The following is an 11,835-nucleotide window of genomic DNA, read 5'->3' as shown; positions in this document are numbered from 1 at the left end:
GGTTGCTCATGAACTATAATAACCGTTTAAATGAATTGAACATTAGGAGCGGTGTTATTAAGATAACACCACAAAAAGTACATGAAGTGTTTGGGATACCAATGGGTAAGATTCCTGTTATAGACAAGAGTAGACCAAGATTGGGGGAAGATGTTACTACAGATTTGTTCAAAAATCAATTCCCGACAAATTCAAGAATAAGTATAAAGCATATGAAAGACAAACTGGCCGCGGATCAAGGAGTTGGTGAACTGTTTAAGATTAATTTCCTTGTGTTGTTCAACACCTGTATAGGATTTGTGACAAAATCAACAAGAGTCAATCAACGATTCATCTCCGCAATTGATAAACCTCGGATATTCCAAATATGGACTGGTGCAGCTATGTTATTGAAAACTTGAAAATGACAAAGGAAGAATGGAGAGGTATCAACGATCAATACAACGGTCTGATGACCTTCCTTGTGATGCTTTACACGCATGAATACCAGAAAAATTATGGTCCATTTGGGACTCCCTTCACAACGCCTGCAGTCAACTACATAACAACAACTACTCTTAATAAGACGGAAATATACTTGGAGAATAATGGTCCTCCCTTAGAAGAAGATGCTACTAAGGTTGCTGCTGCTGCTGCTGTGACGTTTAGTGTTGACGGGAAAGGGATTGATGTTGCTGCTGCTGCTGTGACCGTTAGTGCTGCCAGGAAGGGACTTGATGAGACTGCTAATGCTGTTGTTGTTGATACTGCTGCTGTGACAGTTAGTGCGGCCGGGAAGAGACTTGATGAGACTGCTGCTGCGGCTGCTGCTGCTACCGCTGTTGTGACGGTTAGTGCTGCCGGTAAGCCTGGAGTTGAAGAAAACACTGCAGCTGAGGAGAAACAAGAACATGGTATTAAACTTGTTATTTTCTTCTAAAAAACTCTCATATCTCTTATCTCTACATGCATTTTATGTAATACAACATTATATGTAATTAAAAAACAGATGGTCAAAGTGCATCTGAAACAGATAATGCCGATCAAACAGTTGAACAAGATATGGATAATTATGTAAGCGATTATTCACCTTTAAGTTTGCAAATGCCTATCGTGCTTGTTGACTATTATTTAACTCCATTACAACTGGCTGGGATAAATTGAAAATGTTTTTGAATTAACAATAACTATATTTTCTTTTTACAGTCTTGGAATAAGGCAATGGATAACAAGCCGAAGAAATTTGATAAAATTTGCTCCGAGATCAACGATTTGGTCCGTCAAGGAAAGGATAGACATCCATCAAATGAGAATATCTTTGCTAGATGTTGTGAATGGAAAAACAGATTCACTAATAATGTGGTCCCTAAAACACAAGATTCAGATGTTGGTGTTGGTGGTCCAGTGGCTGCTCAGAAAGGTATTTGGGCAAAATTAATTATTAGTATAATTAAAATGCTCTTAAAACACTTATGCTGTTATTTTAAACTTATTACATCTGTGTGATGCAGTTGATTCAGATGTTGGTGTTGGTGGTCCAGTGGCTGCTCAGAAAGGTATTTGGGCTAAATTAATTATTAGTATAATTAAAATGCTCTTAAAACACTTATGCTGTTATGCTAAATTAATTATTAGTATAATTAAAATGCTCTTAAAACACTTATGCTTTATGTTTAACAGTTGACACCGGATTGTCAACAAGTGATAGCCCAGATACACTGAACTCTCCATATCTTCTGAGAGAGGTTGACGTATCCGCTGGTGTCACGGAATATGAAGAAATAATTTCAGAGTATATATTTTGTTGTCTTGGAGACATTTGGGAGGAGGTCTACAAGTCCACTCACACGGAATCGTTCAAGGTGGTTTGTGAAAGCTTCTGTCCTGGCATTTATATAGCCGCCAATGCAATGGATGCATTCAGCTATGTAATGAACTATGAAGAAAAGAAAAAATCTGCAGCATCACCGTTCAGATTCTTTGCTTCAAGCAATGTGCTGGTACAAATTAATCTATTTTGATTGCACTATAGAAAACGCAATATAAACGCTTTAATCATCTGCATTTTAATTATTATACAGACAAGTGACCATTATTCTGAGTCAAGGGGTTTCACAGACAAAGAAAGACTGGATGTGTTTTCAGACAACATCGAAAGAGAAATGACAAGGAGTGGAATTCTATCACTCAAGGAGGTTGCTATAGTGCTCGTGCCAATTCTACAATGCGATCATTTCTTTGTGGTTACCTTCAATCTTCAAACAGGAGTGATAGAATTACTTGACAACAGTGCAAATCAAGAAATACCAGCTGATTCAAAGTTTAAAAGCTTAGAAGACAAATCAAAAGCAATTAGAGAGAATTTTGAAGAAAGATAAGGAAAGACTCCTGATGTACCTTTAACCCAAAAAACATACATACATGTTATAAAAATTGTCAAAATACTTAAATTGCTTTCTATTTTGTGCAGAGAAACGTTTTTTGCATGTATCTTAAAACAATCAAACACCCCATTACTCAGCAAATCCAAGTAGCAACAATCAATAGATTGAAGATGAAATGGAGAACAAAAAGTAATGGAATAGATTGTGGTATTTTTGCTATTAGACACATGAAGAAATATGATGGGAAGAGACCTTGGGGGTGTAATCTCCAAAAGGAAGGCCCTAAAAAACAAAGACAGCTAAAAGGGTTCAGGTTAAAGTATTTGTGCAAAATCCTCCTCTCGGATACAAACCAACACAGAAATACTCTTATCAAGAATGCACTGCTATTCCATGAAAATGACGACACTCGTTTAACCGGAGAAGAGTTGATTGCTGAACTTAAGAAAATGCAACAAAAAATTTGAATAATTTCAAAACTGACTGCTATGTACTTTAAGATACTTGTTATGGAGATCTCTAGTATTCTGTTAACAGTTTGTAATGCACTTTAAGATAATAGTTACATGTTGAATCAATGTTTTAACACAAACATAAAAATTTTATTATTACCAAAACACACCATCACAAACATACAAATTTTATTACTACTAATCTCTGGGTGACACACATAAAAACACACCATCACTACATCATAAACACTCATGAAACACCATCACATACTAATCTCTGAGTGACATAAGAAACTTCAACTTCAATTCCATTGAGCAATTCAGTTCAAGAATTTTCTTGCCCAAAAGTTTTATCTCGTCAAGCTCTCTCTGTCCTACATCAACCATAAACAAAACAGCAAGATCTCGGATAGTACTAGCGGGCATTCGAGTAAGAAATTTTGCAATGACATCCCTGGCATCCAATCTGTTGCTAGTCTTCACAAATTCTTCAGTAAGAGTTTCCCGACAAGCTTTATCTATCTCGATTTGAGCCTCAATATGCCTTCTTAGGGCAGCCTTGTAGGATCTGGATGATGATGATGATGATGATGAGCAATCCATTATTAACTAAAAAAAATAATTTAAAATTATGTAGGTATATGAGTTTCACAAATGTGGTGTAGGTATATATAACCAAAATACTCACAGACAAAACAAAAGGGTGTCCCACGCATGGGAAACGCACACGAACGAATAGTAACTCTGTAATAAAGAAACAAAAGGGTGTCCCAAGCTTGGGAAATGCACCAAACGAATAGTAACTGTATTAAAAAACAAAAGGGTGTCCCACGCTTGGGAAACGCAACAACTTCTCTCATGTGTTTTTGATTTAGAGATTACTTGCATTTATATCACCTGTCAGAATATATTGATCACAATTATACGTCACCTGTCAAAAATGCCGAGAAAAATATTATGGTAATGATTTCCTAAATATAAGTTAAGCTATATCTTACTAGATCTTACTATATCTTACTACAAATCAAACTTAACTACATTAAGTTTGGTTATTCAATCACACTGACAGTTTCAGAAAGATAATAAAAATGAATTCTTCTGAGAAAACCGTGAAGGTCATAGTGAAAAAAACGATAGATTTTCAGAAAGAGAAAGACGACTCTTTGTTGAAGAAAGTCGAAGCGATTAGGGCTACACTCGCTTGGGAAAAAACAAACACCTTCCAATCCTGTAACTCATGTTGTGGGAAGACGACAATGAGTTTCGAGTAATGGTTGCTATCAGCAACAACAGTCTGAATGCTACGACTCAGTGTGTGAGACCCTGGTTGACACCATAACTACGGTGTCAACCAACATGAGTTTTAAGGAGATGGGGGCGGAGACTGTGGACAAGGCGGAGTGATGGTGATGTTAGCTTCTCTCTTTTTGGTTTTTTTGTAATACATTGTAATTAATGGTACTTTTTGTAAGGCATCTTTTGATGAATGGTAAATATATGGATTATCTTAAAATGCTTTATGTATTGTAATTAATGGTACTTTTTGTATGGCATCTTTTGATGAATGGTAAATATAGATTAATGGTTCTCATATTTCTTTGTTAAAAATGCGTGTAATCAGTTAGCTTAAAATATGGTATATATTTGTTCAAAAGAGTCAATTACGCTTGCCACAAGCTACCGTACAAAGACATATATAAATATCCTAAAATGCTACTGTACAACAACTCCTTTCAATAAAAACTCCTTTTTCACCATGGAAGAAATTTCATCGCGGACCACCAAATCCAGTAACAGAAGTAATCGATCTCCGGTTTATTGTTTTTGTGGTCAAGAAGTCATTCTAAAAACATCAAGGACCACCAAAAATCCAGGTCGGAGGTTCTACAATTGTGCATCTCAGGTTAGTGAAATTGCAAACAAAGTTGGAATTCATCTACAATTGTTGACCCTAAACTCTATATTTTTTAACTTAGGGCAAAAAATGTGATTTCTTTACATGGTCTGATTGTGTTTCGTCCACAAGATCTGATGTGTGCACAAGATGTACAGACACAATTCCTATCTTGATAAGGGCAAATAAGTCATTAGAGGATCAACTTGCAAGGAGTGTAGCTTCAAGGATTGAATCAGAAAAAAAAGTGAAGATATTGTATTTTATTTGCTTCTTGTTGTTTTTAGGGCTTTTAATTAGTTTTGTAATTAAAAGCTAAGAAACTTTGTTATGATTTTAAACCAGATATTATGATGTATTTTTATATTTCTGAACGGATTTAAAGGCTTAATGAGTAGTTTTGTTTGAGTGTTTCCAAAATCACGCATTAAAAAGAGGTTATTATAATATTTCATTAAAAAGAGGTTATTATAAAAAATTAATAAAAATATGTTCCCTCCGGAGTTTCGAACCCGCGATATTTGCAATCTATGTTTAATCACAAGCGCCTCAACCGTTTGAGCTACACCCTGAGAACGTAATAGAACCTCTTCTAATATTTATATACCGACATTTAGAAGTTTAAAATTTTCATTTTTACCCGCCAATTAATCGAGTTATCTACTGGAAGACTCTCAAATCAATTAGTATTTATTGAACCAAACCCTAATAAATGATCTACTAGTGTATTTATTGAACTCTCATCAATATCAATCCTACCAAACAGCTTCATTAATCTCAGGTGAGTACCAAATATTTTTGCTTTTAGTCGGTTACATTTATTGGCGTTAATTAGTGTGTGTATATATATATATATATATCGTTGATGACACAGTTAATAAAAAAAATCTTGAAAGATGGATAAGTCTTTGATGTCAGTAGGCGACAGGTGCAGTAAAGCATTTAAAGATGGTGTTTAGGCATTTCTACATTTTGCAGTTCGTAATTTCAAGGAGACATCACCACCAATTTATATTTCATGTCCATGTGTTCGGTGTGTGAACCACGTATCTCTTAGTGTAGACGATGTAGAACATGACTTGTACATGTTTGGAATTGATAAGAGTTATACTACTTGGATAAAACATGGAGAAACCGACACCAACATTCCAACTGATGTTAATAATACTGGGTTTGCCTACACCTGCATTCCAACTAATTATGATAATAATACTGGGTTTGTTGACACCAACATTTCAACAGATGCCTATGAAACTGTAGAAATGGTAAATGCTACAAAAGACAATTTCAAAGGCGACAAGAAGTATCAACAGTTTCTACAACTGCTTGTTGACGCTGAGGATCCCCTATATAAAGGATGTCTTGACTTCACCAAGTTGTCTACATTAGTACAACTACTCAACTTGAAGAGCAAGCACGGGGTATCTCATAAGTTCGTTGATGAACTTCTGAAATTGTTGAAAAAGATGCTACCAGCAGATAACGAAATGGTAAATAATATGTATGAGGGCAAAAGGATGATGAAGGAAATGGGCTCAGGATACGAAAAGATACATGTGTGTATCAATGACTGCATTATTTACTATAAGAATTACAAGGATTTGGAAGCATGTCCAGTATTTAACAATTCAAGGTGGAAGGTGGATGAGAAGACTAACAAAACTTACATAAAAACGCCCGCTAAGGTACTATGGTACTTTCCCATTATTCCACGATTCAAGCGCCTCTTTCAATCAAAGACCACATCAGAGAATTTAACATGGCACGCCACGAGTACCAATAAACCCGGTGTTTTACGCCACCCATCAGATTCACCAGCATGGAAAGCCATAGATGACAGGTACTCAGATACCATCGGAAGCGATCCAAGAAATCTTCGTCTAGGGATTTGCACTGATGGGGTCGACGTACATAGAGGCAACAGAAACCATAGTGTCTGGCCTCTTTTAGCAGTCATTTACAACCTTCCACCTTGGATGTGTATGAAAATAAAATTCATCATGTTTTCCTTATTAATATCCGGAGTGCTAGGAAATAATATTGATGTGTTTTTATAGCCTTTAATTGACGATCTAGCATCTTTATTTGAGTTCGGGGGGCCAACATATGATGCATATAAACAAGAAATGTTTACACTACGTGCAGTTGTGTTATGGATGATTAATAATTACCCTGCTCTTGGTACACTATGTGGTTGCCCTTACAGTGGATTCAAAGGTTGTGTGGTGTGTCGGGGCGAAACTCAGTGTGTTCCACTTTATTACACAAAGAAGCAGAGTTATGATGCCCACAGAAGGTATTTATCACATGACCACCCTTTCAGAAAACAAACAAAGACGTTCAACGGAAAAGAGGAGATGAGAACTGCTAAAGAGCCTATGACAGGGGAAGAGATATACGACGAGGTCAAAAACATTAACAATGAATGGGGAAAGGGATCTGAATCCCTAAGTGGGAATAAGAGGAAAAGGGATAACACAACGCCGCACCAATATTGGAAGAAGTTCAACATATGGTACCAACGGCTCAGCTATTGGAAGTATTTACCTGTCCAACATTATATTGATTTGATGCATGTTGAAAAGAATGTGGCAGAAAGTATTGTCGGGACGTTGCTGAACATTCCCGGTAGGACAAAAGATGGATTGGCAACTAGAAAGGATTTGGAGTTTTTAGGGATTAAAAAAGAGTTGCAACCGAAAGAAAAAGGCAACAATACAGAACTGCCTGCAGCATGCTTCACATTATCAGCGCAAGAAAAAGACATGTTTCTTGAAACACTGTATAAACTGAAGGCTCCACTAGGGTATTGTTCTAACTTCTCTAGTTTGGTGAATCTTAAAGAAAGGAAGCTACAAGGCCTTAAATCACATGATTATCACATGCTTATGCAACAGTTTCTGCCCCTTGCAATACGGTCCATCATGCCAGAACCAATGAGAAATGCTATAATCAGGCTTTGTTTTTTTTTTCAAATCAATTTGTAGCAAAGAAATCATTGTAGAAGAGCTTGATAAGATGCAGGAAGAGCAAATAGTTACACTGTGCCTGCTGGAGAAGTACTTTCCGCCATCATTTTTTGATGTCATGGTTCACTTAACCGTGCACCTTGTAAGAGAGATAAAATTATGTGGGCCACCATGCTTTCGTTGGATGTATCCCTTTGAAATGTGTATGAAAGTTATCAAAGGGCATGTGCGAAATAAAACTTATCCAGAAGGGTGCATTGCTGAGGAGAACATTGCGGAAGAAACAATCGAGTTTCTGAGCGAATACCAAAAAAACATCAAGAGTACTGTTGGTATTCCACATGATAAGCATGATGATAATGGGGAGACAATTTCTGTCACAGGCGTTAAATCAGTTGAAGTTTCTCCTGATCTTTTCAAGAGAGCACATTTCTATGTGCTGCAGAATACGCCTGAAATAGCGCCGTATATCGAGTAAGTATTACTAACATATATACTCTAAATTATATATATATATATAAATATATATATAGGGTGCAGTTACTGTACGCTAATGCCTTAACGTACGGTAGTTACGCGAGACATTCAAAGGCAAAAAACAAAGCTAAAAACCTAAAACGCTAAGCAAACGCACCCAAAATTAATATATACATATATATGTATATATATATAAATATGTATATATATATTAATTCGCAATATATTATACTCTTACTTGCAGACAACACAAGACCTCTTTGAAAAACCAAATGCCTGTTAAACGACAAGCATTGCTGGAGAAGGAGCATAGTTTAAAGTTTGGTGACTGGTTACGCGACAAGGTAGATCAATTTATTAAGTCTTCTATAATTTTTAAAATTATTTTATAGTTTCTGCAATGTATGTGAAGAATCTAATCCTTGTAATGAAATTCAGGTTGAAAGAGAGTTAGCGGGCTCCCCAGGTTCTGTATCGGAAACCGTAAAGTGGATTGCACACGGAGCACACCGCAACGTTTACAAATACGACTCGTACGACATCAACGGTTTTGAATTTCGTACAAAATCTCATGATGGTAGAGTTTACCAGAAAAGCGGGGTTGGTGTAGAGGCGGATGACATGCACATCAAAAAAGACGTGGTGACGTGTGGACAAAACTTTTATTTTGGGGTTTTGCAAGAGATATGGGTCCTAGATTATCATACTAAAAGAATTCCGGTCTTCATGTGCCAATGGGTTGACCCGTAAACATGTCAAACATGATATTCTTGGTTACACGTCGGTCGACCTAAACAAATTTGGCCATAAGGATGATCCGTTCATATTGGCCTCGCAAGCACGCCAGGTGTTTTATGTTCAAGATCAGCTGGATAGAAAAAAGCATGTTGTCCTCATGACTCCACCCAAGAATTATAGGCATTCGTATGACGAGGTCAATGAGGAATTTAGTACAGTAACTTTCCCTCATGAGGGTAATACATTGCCACTTGTACAACCAAATCAACTGCTTCGTAATGAGTCCCCGGATGATTATTGGAGGCCCGGGAAAAAGCCTACAACTATTCGTAATGGAGATTGACACCGATGTCGAGGTTGTCGACCCAGCAGTTGTGTTCGTTCGGCTAGTTAGATGTAAATAATGTTTAAATATAGTTGTGATACATGATATCACCATTTTTTACTTTGTACTTGTTAATTCAAACTAAAGAAATATTGGTTGTTTTTAATACTATTACTACTTATACGTACAGGCCGGTTTGTTGAATTCATTTCATCTTCTGGCTATTTTGGTCAATTGGTGTCAAGTTCTAACATACATCATGTTACATCGATAAAAGTCACAATTGACTTGTAGTGTACCATAGTAAGATCAATAAAGTCATTACACTCATAACTGACTCGTGCTATATCAAAGTTATATTAATACAAAGAAAGCCCAAAAATGCATCATGTTGTCTAGGGTGTTCGGTGACAGTCATCATTTCTCGTCTGATGGTTTTGTTTCTTGCACAACCTCTATTTGGTTATGTTTCAACATACTTTTCAACAGCTGGTTTCCTGCAAAACATTATCAACTCATTTTATAAAAAAAAGACCATTATGCCCTTCTTTTCACTAACCTGCATACCAAAATTGTACCCTCCAGACTTTGAAGAAGCCTTTGAACAAATAAAATTCAGTTTTGAAAAACCGTTTCCAAACTCAATGCTATCACCAGTAACCTTAGATTTAAGATTCGGTGATGGCATTGAGTTTTGAAAAGGATTTTATCAAAATCTAAGATCTTTGGGAAGTTTAAGATCTGTGGAATCCTTAGATTTTTTCTGCTTGGCCAAGTTTGGAATTCACATAACATATATAGAAGTGTAATAAATTTCAGTTACCAGTTTTATTGTAGCCATTAAAGTCTCTGTTGTTATATAGTTGGTTGTTGAGTGTATAACACACTATAACTGCATACTACCTGTCAAAATGGTTTCCACACGCTTTGGAAACGCACAGAAGCTAATTATTTTTGGAAATTAATTACATTTATACCTACTACCTGTCCAAATCTTAGAAATATATTTATTTAATGATAGCCTACATTCAAGTTAATTAAAATAAAAAAAACTAGTAAATCACACGCTTTGTACGCTTTTAATACCTGTCAAAAATCTTTGAAATATATTTATGTAATAATAACCTACATTCAAGTTAATTAAAATAAAAAAACTAGTATATCTTACTAGATACGCTACAAATCAACTAAACTACAATAAATTATTGTCTCAACTACCAAAAATTAAATTTTAGGTCTATTTTGTTATTCAATCACACTAACATCTATTTTAAAGTTAATTAAAAAAAACTACATCCAATACGCTATACATACGCATAAACCAAAATATAATAATAACATTTACAGTTAATAATTTATAACATTTACAATAATAACTCCTAGTTAATAATATCATGCTTTGGAAACGCTCAACGCTCTACAGTTAATAATAACATTTACAATAATAACATTCACATAATATAAGTGATTAGGTATTAAAAAAAACCAGTCATTAAATTTCAGCCACAATTTATATATATCACGCTTTGGAAACGCTCCACGCTTTACAGTTTATAATAATATTTACAATAATAACATTCACATAATATAAGTGATTATGTATTAAAAAAAAATTTAATATGATTAATCAATTCATATAACATATTACAATAATTAGATTTACATTAATATAGAAAACCAAAAATTACATAAAACTAACTAGCTCCTAGCATCCGACTCCGTCTCAGAATCTACATCAACATCCATCGTAGACCTCCCTGTAGATTCCGTATCCGAATCTACATCCGGATTCTCTTCTGGAGTATGAGAGGGCATGATCCTCTCGTACATGCCATCCGAGGTATAGGTGGAGTCCCTAAGCCTTTGGAGGCGAAGGTTCACCTGACTACAGAATGCCTCATAAACAGACACCGCCTTGTAGTGCTCCAAGTCGTTCAACTCGATGTAGGCCACCTCGATTCCCGGCACTACCATATCAATGCTGAAATAATCAGCAGTTGTGTACCCAAGCCACCTAACCATTCGGTTAAGTTGTTGGTACGTGAAGGTGTGAGGGTGGACATAGTCCACATACCTCACCCTTCGATTCCTCCGGACAGTGCCGGAAGAAAAGTGGAATCGTATGGTAAAAAATGTGGGGTCGTAGTAGATGGGGGCATGAGCACCCGGTGCACGTTCGACCCATGATGAAGCCATTATCGGAAATTATAATCGGAAGAAAGGTGGATTGTGATTGTGATTGTGGATTGTGATTATTGATTGTGATTGTGATTTGTGGATTGTGATTGTGATTGTGACTGGTATTTAAACACCATCGGAACCCGGCGGTACATCTCCCTGACAATTTGAAATTAGCGGCACAAGAAACTGTAAAGGCAATGATGACGTCACCACTCGTCAAATCAACGTGTGGCCATTAATTACGTTTTTGACACGCTTAAACATATTTTAGTGTGACAATTTATCAATTATAGCCACACATAATAAGTGTATATGTGACAATAAAAAACTTAGAAAAAATAAAACTAACATAGTCTTTTTTCACACAACCTCTTATAAGTGGCCATTAATTACATTTGGACACACTTAAAAATATTTAAGTGTGACCATTTTTCAC

At 35.9% G+C, this 11,835-nt stretch overlaps 1 long non-coding RNA gene across 1 annotated transcript in view; it reads right to left on the bottom strand.

Moving 5' to 3' along the window:
• Positions 1-2,719: 2,719 nt before the first annotated feature.
• LOC143614432 (uncharacterized) overlaps positions 2,720-11,835 on the bottom strand; it is a 133,456-nt gene continuing 124,340 nt past the window's right edge. The window contains exon 3 of the long non-coding RNA XR_013150292.1: positions 2,720-2,880. This is a non-coding gene — a long non-coding RNA (uncharacterized LOC143614432). The remainder of the gene's footprint in view (positions 2,881-11,835) is intronic.

This window comes from Bidens hawaiensis, unplaced genomic scaffold (assembly GCF_021521415.1).
Source record: "Bidens hawaiensis isolate Kalapana, Puna unplaced genomic scaffold, B.hawaiensis_p1.1 tig00002273_1, whole genome shotgun sequence".
Classification (NCBI taxonomy): Eukaryota; Viridiplantae; Streptophyta; class Magnoliopsida; order Asterales; family Asteraceae; genus Bidens; species Bidens hawaiensis.
Note: the sequence above shows the minus strand (reverse complement) of the source record. Positions and strands in the feature narration are given on the sequence as shown.